The sequence below is a fragment of the Apteryx mantelli genome, chromosome 22, assembly GCF_036417845.1.
Source record: "Apteryx mantelli isolate bAptMan1 chromosome 22, bAptMan1.hap1, whole genome shotgun sequence".
Taxonomy (NCBI): Eukaryota; Metazoa; Chordata; class Aves; order Apterygiformes; family Apterygidae; genus Apteryx; species Apteryx mantelli.
This window is the reverse complement of record NC_089999.1, coordinates 9,027,693-9,036,681: the sequence shown is the minus strand read 5'-3', so window position 1 is coordinate 9,036,681 and position 8,989 is coordinate 9,027,693.

Sequence of the window (8,989 nt, the reverse complement as noted above, 5' to 3'; positions counted from 1 at the left end):
TCAAACCCTGACTATCTCAGGCATCGTCGCGGAACAGGGCTCGCCTGCTGGGCTTGCAGTAGCCGACTACCAAAGGAAAGACTGATTAGAGGTGGAATTTAAAAAAAAAAAACAACCTTAAGAAATGAGGTACCTGCAGAAGGTGCGTTTTTTTGTAACCACGTTCACACATTAAAAAAAAAAAAAAGCAAACAAAAAAAAATGCACAAGTCCCCCCTTCCCCTCGATTATCCATATGTATGTCTTATAATGTTTATAAACTATACGGAAACTATATCTCCAGAACTAAGGATTGTACGGTTGAGTTTATAGCGGGACAGCCTACGGTTTTTGCTCAAGGGAACAAGCGGCAGCAGTGCCTACAGGTGCCGAAAGCCTTGGCGCGGGCTCGGCGCGGGGGCCGCACGCGACGCCGAGAGCCAAACCGCCCCCGGGCGCCCCGGTTCTGCAGCGCGCGGGGGGGACAAGGAGGCGGGTTGGAGACGGCCGGTGCCAGGGGCGCAGCCGCGGAGCCCCGCGCCGGGGAAAAGGGGGGTCCCGGCGGCGGCAGGAGCAGGTCGCGGCGCGGGAAGAGGCAGAGAGGGGGGAACCGCACGGCGCGAGGGGCCGGCGAGGACGGCGGCGCTCCGGTCTGCAGCGGGGAGGGGGGGGGAACGCGGTGCAAACAGCCATACGGAGGGGTCGGGGCCACGCCGAGGGGAGGGAGCGGATCCGCTTGTCGGCCCGGTGCCGATTCCCACGCCGCGGAAGGGGTTGCCCCAATCCCGCGGTCGCTGCCCATTCCCTGCCGGAGCGGAGGCGTGAGACAAAGCAGATGCTGAGGTTAATGGAACGAGGGAAATAAAAACGATCTTGGACAAGAGCAAAGGCTGGTTCTCATTTCATAACGCTATTCCGATGGGAGCAGGGGGTTGCTAGCCCAGAGCTATTCCCCGCAGGGCTGGAGGCTCTGGAAAAGGGACGCTTCCCGGCACGCGGAGCAATTATGCCGACGGCTCCAGGAGCAGCTCCAGGCTGGGAGCAGGCAGCTGGGGTAGCAGAGCATCGTCCGTCCGTCCGTCCATCCGTGCATCTCCCCCACACACAACCCTCCAAGCAAGGCAGGTTAGGAGCCTCGGATGCTCCATTTTTAAATCCCGTTTTTGGGGAAGCGCAGCAGTGACTCTGGGAGGAGAGAGGGGGAGGTTACTTCATCAAGCCTTCCCCCCTCCTATCCAAACTTTTCTGTCTACAGGGCTCGAAACCTCCACTAAAGGGATGTCCAATGCAGCCAGAACAAATAATCCGTGCTCTGAAATAGCTCCCTCTCGTCCTACTCTCTATAACCAACAGCAACGGAATGAGTCTGGCACTGTCCCTTAGAAGTGGGGAATGTTGTTATGTTGGTTATTTCGTTTCCTACCCTGGAAATCAAAGCTCTCAGTGGGAGAATGAAGAAGAGAAGCACTTTATTAATTTTTTTTAAGCCTCTGTGTAGCTCCTGTAATATAGGAGTGAAATGTCAGTGCAGGAGATGCTAATGTTTTATAAATGACGTGGGTGCAGCCGGCACTACGGATAGTCTTTGAGACGAATTATATTAGAAGAGACTACACCTGACTCAAAACCGTAATTGTGTTTTTAGTATCTTTTCCTTTCACACGTAGGGAAAGTAAAGGCAGCTCCGTGCTTTATTACAAGCCTTGTCAATCAAGCGCTCTAGCTCCTAGCAGTGAAGGCTACTGCTTAAAAACCAGAAGGGAGACACGATATACTGCTGAACAGGAGATGTCGCTTGGCATGGACTATAGGTTTCTGATGTTCCTCCCGCCTTCCCCCGTGTTGCCGTCACCCTCCACGGCCGCGGCTCTTTGAGGATAAACTAAGTTTTTATGGCATGCTCCGACACTCCAGCTCCCCGTCCGCAGGGCTCAGCTCCCCCAGGGCCCCGGGTCACTCCCGTGGTGCTCGCGCTCCCGTCCCAGCACGGCTTCGTGCGCGCTGGATGCAGCTCCGAGGCTGGCGCAAACCCCCTCGTCAAAACGTGGGGTTCGGGGAGTCGATATGAGGCCCAAACCGCTCTCTTCCAAAGAGTCTCTCCCAGGCGGATGCCTGCGGTTTGCTGGGGATGAAGGCTGAGCCCCTGCACGGAGCGGGTCCCCAGGGGACCCCGGCACCGCTCGGGGACGCGCCACCGGCAGCTACGCCCCAGCCGAGGAGCGGGCTGCATTTTTCCCAGTGCGTTAGCTTAAACCTTCCCTGCTGTGCCGCTCCGTCCGTCCTTCCGTCCTGGGTGCGCCACGACGCCCTTCACGGCGAGGAGGGGAGCGACCGCTGCATCGCCGCTCCCCAGCACCCGGGGCAAGTCCCCGCCACGCACCCGCCTTCCCTCCTTCCTTCGATCGCATCGGCGAGCTTTAATGCTCCAACTTGGGGCTTCTCGTGCAAATCCTTTCCATAAAAAATAGTAAATAAATAGACAAAGGAAGGCAGAGCAGACCCCAGACTGCGCCTCTGGAAATCCACCCACGGCAGCCGAATCCCCTTTCCTGAGCCTGAGCCAATTTTCTCTCCATTGTGCCTCTTTTCCACAGTTTCATCCTGTAATTGTTAATGCAGAGCTTTCCATACCTGCTTTGAAAACACAAAACATGCGATGCTGCATCTCGCTTATCCTCCCGGACAGGATGAAAGCCGAATACCTCCACGAAGTTAAGAATAATTTTATTTTTTTTTCCCACTTTATCAGTCTAAACTGACATTGAAATTCAGCAGTTTCAAGTCTGTTCTCTGCTGCTTCCTGGGCACCACTGGCTTTCTGTGCCCCCGCATTACCACTTCCAAAGGACTTCCTTTTCCTCGGAAAGCTGCTCCAAGACGTGCTCCCAAGCCTTGCCTTCGGCGGGAGGGCGCAGCACAGAAGCGCCGTTCCGCTGAAGCCAAAATAACGATTTCTGCAGCCCGGCAAGCTCAACCTTCCCCGCGCTCCCGGGCCGAGGACGCTTTCCATCATCATTTGCCTGTCTCGCAGTTGCAACCACAGCCCCGGGAAGGCTTCCCAAGGCTGCATTTTCCACCGCGCTACTGGGAATATTGCCTTTCCCATAGCTCACTGTCTCTGGAGAAAGGCCTTCGACGGGGAGAGGGACCCTTCGTCCCGCTGATCACCTCCGTGCCCTGCTCGAGAGCGGCCAGGCAGCGCCGGGGGACAGGAGGGAGCTTCCCGCTGCCAGCCCCGCGCTGCCGGGCTCGTCGCTTTGCGGAGTCACTCGGCAAATCCCAGTTTTTCACCTCGCGAAGGCGGGTGAAACGCTACCTGCAGCCGCTCGCTCCGCGAGCTGCTCCGCGCTTCCCTGCCGGCTCCTCGGCTCATCCCTGAGCCCTTTCCGGAGCTGCCCGCCATCCTCTTCCTCCTTTGCGAGAGCCGAATCAAAATAAGCGTTTAACAAATCAGCCATTACCTTCTCCCATGTCACCAATTCCCCGCTATCATTTCCTAATTGACCAATTTTCGCTGTTACCTTCTCTCTGCTCTGAACGCGGCTCGGGAAGCTCTGGTTGTGTGTTAAAATATCCTCTCTAATTCACTGCTCAATACCTCTTTCTGCTCTTCTAATTGCCCTTTTAACTCACTTCTAATTTTTTCTTTTTTTTCCCTAAATCTAATCCTCTTCCTGCACAGGTTGTTTACGCGCAACGGAGAATGTATATGTATTAGCAGCTGTTCTGGGGGAAATAACGCACAAAAGGATATCAGTGCTTCCCACCAGCTGCAATTACCGCTTTCCTCTAAGAATAAGCCCTGGTTAACCCTCCTATATAGGGCACAGGCCCCCGCTCTCACGGCACATCTCCGGGATATTTCATCCCTGCTGCAGAGCATTAACGCCACCAGCTCGAGCAGGGCTCGCTCTGTAGCTACGGGAAAAAGAAAAAAAAAATAAAGAGAGGAAGAAGGAAAAAAAAAAAGGAGAAAGGCAACTGCGCAGTTATGTTCCAACAAATCTTCTTTTCGGGGAAACGCAGCTAGAAGAAATGAAACAAAATAGCTGCGCAACTGGAACACGGAGGCGCGACCCCGAGCGACAAGCGAATGCGATAGTCTCCCTGCTCCGGATTTACGGAGAGCCGGCGGCGCTCGCCACCCGCAGCCGGGCGGCTGCCAAAGCCCTCCGACGGCAGACGGCGCCGCGCTTTGCGACGGGCCTCCTCAAATTACTCCGCTCCCATCCGCAGCACGGACCGAAGTGGCGGGTCAGAGCCGGCGCCCGGCGGGGGCGAGAGGCTCTCGCGGGCCCCGGCCGCTGCCCGAACGCGGAACCGCGGTTAACGGCGATACAGCAACCGGGCGAGACCGCGGGTGCCCCCGGGTCCCGCGGCACCGCAGCGCCCGGCCCGAGCATCGCGCCAGGGTCACTGCAGAAGGTGAAAACCAAGAGAAGGAGGGAGAACAACAACAAAAATCACGCAGAAAGAGTGAAGGCTCCCTCCTGCTTTTCAGATGCTGCTCTGCCATGCTGGGTCCAAAGAAAACCACTATTCTTAAAAACCCCAAACCGTTCGCATGGCGGACGAGGGATTTCCGTGGCCACCGCTGAGGAACGAAACTCCCTCCCGTATTTGCTGCCTTGCCCGGAAGGATTTCCATTTCCTCCCCAGCTTTGCGCTTTTTACTTGCCAGAGCAGCAGAGCCCCCGTGCAGCCCCCAGCAGGGGTTTCCCTGCCCGGAGACGCGTCTCCCTCTCCAGCCTCCAGCCCCACGAGCTCCGTCTGATCCCCCCAACCTCTCCGTTTCTGCGGGCGGCTCTCGAAGCCCGGGACTTGGTGCTACACCACCGCCGCCTCTCTGAGAAGGTCCAACGCCTGCACCTTGAGCCTGCCAGCCTGACTTTCTTGTTTTTCCCCTACAGGATCATGTTCAGGGGAACTTCTCCCAGACCCAGTTGCTCACTAGTGTATACAAGCTGCTCTCCCTAAGAAAAATAAAGTTTTCGTAGTTATTCCCTCATTGCTGCAGTTAGAACACCCAGGAGCCAAAAGTTCTTGGCTTCTTAGGGGTCTTCTCTAAAGCGACACTTGCAGACCTGCTGTCTCACGGACTGGCCTCACCTCTGAACCCCTAGGAGTTCGCAGAGCATCTTCACCGTTTTCAACTCACACATGAGCCTCAGAAAAAGAACAAAAAAGGCGCAGAGTGACACGACGCAGTTACGCCCTTGGCACGCGAGTTGCCAAACTGAAAGACTGAGAAGGCTCCGCGCCCCCCGAAGCCCACGCCACCGCCACGCGCGGCTTGTCCCCCGGGGGCTACGTGTCACCACCGCGCAGTCCTGCATCCCCCACCCCGGGAGGCTCCTCCTGCTCGAGCTACGTCGTCGCGTGTCCGCGAAACCGCGCCGCGAAGGAGGGACGCGTCCGAGCGGCGCAAACCGCGCGAGGGGCTCCGCCGCCCCGGCGCCTTTGCGACAGCGCGACGGCCGCTCGGCTCCGTCCTGCATCTGCTTAGCACGTACAGAGCGAAGGCAACAGGAAAACGCGCGGAGCCCCCGTTAAAACCGCGCTAAAAACAACGGGGCCGGCAGCTCGACTCGGCGGGCTGCGACGTCCACCGGCTCAGCGGGACCCGGATGCCCGGGTTCACCGAGCGGCCAAACGGAGGAAGCATCCGAAATCCCTCCCACGCTCGGCGCTGCCCCGAGGATGTCAGAGGCGCGAGCCGGCCCTGCCTCGCTCCGCACCCCGCGGCGGAGGCGCCCGCCCGGCTCGGCGGCAGGAGATATAGAGGAGCGGTAGGAGAGACAGTGTTCGTGCAGGCCGGAGTAGATTTGTGCAACCTCGAAAAGAATTAAAAAGAAAGAAAAAAAAGAAAAAAAGTGGTCACATTTGAGTTAAGAATGAAGGAAAACCAGCTGAGAAGTTATTAGAGGCAATTATAACGTGAACATTGTACGTGAAAAGTAATCCCAGCTGCCGCGAGGCGGGGGAAGGAGGGAGAAGCGAGGATGCAATTCCAGGGGCCCGGGAGGAAGCGCGCGAGGGTAGCGCTGACCTCGTTTGCAGATGGAGCCGTTGCTATTTCTGCTCAGATGCCGAAGTGGAGCATCGCTCAGCCCGGCCGGCGTATCGGGCTCTCCGATGGCTTGCGTGACTTGTTCTCCCACCGGTGCAAGCGTGGCATGCACGTGCACGTGCTGCACGGCATCTGGGAATCACCTTTGCCTTAACAGCCTGCACAAATACAAGTGCAAACATGAATACGATTATTAATGTGAAATGTTCTCTTTTCAGTGTTCCAGTGGAACAGCGTTTTCTAGTCTGCTGTAATACCCGGTCCCCTGGTATCAATATTTGTGACATGTACTAATCTATTTATTTCTGTTTGTTTGCTTTCTTGTTTTTCAAGGCTTTGGAAATAAAAGTTAATTTATTCTCCGTGCTGATTCTCATCATTTCAAGTCATGTACTAAACACAGGAATTCTTGAATAGATTTTTTTTTTTTGCCAGATACATAACTTCCCTCGAGTTAAACCGTACACAGAAAACCAAAGGCAGCTCTAAATAGCAGAAGAAGAAGACAAAAGCAGCTCCTACATCAAGTCGGCGCCCGGCTCCTCAGGCTGCCCGCACATCTCGGCGCAGAACTAGAGCAAAAGGGCAGATTATTTAAAGCCATTGCATGTAGGCCAATTTTCACTGCAGTTCCTTTTGGCTCTGATTTTGCAGGCCCCAGTGGAGCGCTGAAGTCATGAATAAATGCAAGTAAACTGAGCTTATCCACTCTTATTCTGAGCAGTGGAGTTTACTCACTTCACGCTGCTTCAGCTGGAACACCAGAAGGTAAGTTTAAAAGAAGGGGGGGGAAAAAGGAGGGGTTGGGGATAAATCTACCACTGCTGTAACCTACTGATTCAGCAGATCCAACGCCAAGTAAAGGCAGGACCAGGAGCCTGTAGACCAGCAGGATTTCATGGTCTGGATATTGGATGTCCACCGTTACTTCCTAGCGCTGTGGAAGGACTGAGGTTGTTCCCCTTGGGCGCACGGAGCACGGTGAAGATGCACGCGAGGAGGAGACGTCCGTGGGAGATGTTCGGATGAGAGCCTCCATCAGCACGCAGCGTGCCGTGGAAGAGGGTCAGATTTTGACCGAAAAGCCACACGGCAGTCTTGCAAATTAGAAACACACTGAGCAAACATTCGAAAGTTTAAGAGATCAGTCCATCTCCAAACACTTCACCCCATAATCAGGATCGTCCCCGTCGAGACAGCGATTGAGGACCGAGTGCTAAGCATCGTTCACACGGGGGTTTTCCCCGGGGACAAGCTAAGAGCTGCTTGCAGGGCTGGCCTGCTACTGCCCTGCAAGGCTTGTGCAGCAAATAAAGATGCTAAACGCACTATTGCACTCATCAGAGCTGCGACAATAATTGCCCGTTTGCCGGGTTTGGTAGCCTGCAAGTTTGGGCGAGTTCTGCCCGAGAACGGTGCAGCCTGCAGACAACCATGTGGACAGGATCTGGGGTCTACAGAGATAAATCCGCTACGATTAGCACATTAAGGAGAAAAAGAAGGAAGAACACCCTGCGGTTTTATCTCCCTGTGAGCATCCCTTCCACTTGGCTTTGACCATGGCAAAGCGACTGCCGCGCTCGGCTCCTCGTGGTCAAAACAGCGGCGAGAGCCAGTTTCTTCAAAGTTAAGAAAAAAAATAATGGAGTCCCCACATTCCTGCTGCGTCTATAAAGAGATGTTTTCCTCCCGAGCCGTATGGCACGGCAGGCTTAATCTGAAATTTCTTTTTAATCATAGCAGGAGTCCCAATTAACGTGTTGGGTAACGGTGCAAGCAGAATGGGAGCCTCACGGATGCAGCGCGCGGGGGAAACGGGCCGGGGCGGCCAGTCGGGGCCGGGAGCCGCCGCCACCACCACGCACCCTCCCCGAAACGCCGGCCCCAAGGGCAGCTTCCCCAGCGATGCTCGCGCTCGGGCCGCTCGCCCGGTGCAAAGCCCCGGGTGACTTCTGCACGCGCCTTCCCGGAGGAAGCGCGCCCGGGCCCCCGGCTCCACGCTGCAGGAGCGCAAGCTGGCACAGCGCGGCGCGGCGAGCGCGGGGAGGCCCCGGCACTGACCTACTTTCTTTTGTTGTGGAAGTGCTGATCTCGCTGCAGAGCCGCAGCGGTGAGCGGGGCCGCGCGGCGCCTCTGCCTCGCACTGCCGCTGCAGCTCCCAGCTCCAGCAGCTCCCAGCTCCAGCCCTATTCCTCTCGGTTTATGGCAATCCCGACATAAGGATGCTCCGGCTGAGCCCGTCCAACCAGCAAAGCAAACTGCAGTCTGCCCCACAGCCGATTTTGGCCTCGTGGTGCCGGGAAGGGGGGCAGCCAGCTTTGCTATGAACTAAATGCTATTCTTATCCCAAGGAGCCGCCGATGCTGCTGCGGTCTTAAAACATTGTGCCTTAAAGTGAGGAAGCACTTAACAAGGCCTTAGGCTGCGTTTTTATTTTGCATTCACAGGGAAGTTGGAGGGGTCCCCGTTAGGCACGGCGCTGACCCGGAAAGCCAGGCTCCCCGAAACGCCAGCGCAGGCGGTGGGCTTCATCAGCGAGCGGCACCGCGGCGCGGCCGCGGCGGCTCTCCGGCACGCAGGCTCCCGCGCCGGGCTGGCGGGTGGAGCGGCCGCGGCAGCATCACCCGCTCGGATGCCGAGCTGCAGCGCTGAGGTTTGGGAGTTGGAGGCTCGCTGCAGCCGCTGGGGCTTGTATAAATTGGTCTTCAGAGAGCAAGAGAGCTCTGCTGCCTTATGCAAAAACACTCCTTGGTAACCTGCTAAAGAGCCGCGCCAGCAGCTCGCTCTCGTCCCCTCTTCCCGGGTACCTGGCTAAAACACATCGTCTGGGCTTGCAGATCCGAAGATTAAACCACGTCGTCTTTGACTCCCGTTCTTCGTACCTGATCACGCAGTTATTCTAAACAAGACTCCCTTTTTGCAGTGGCTTTAAGAAGGGAC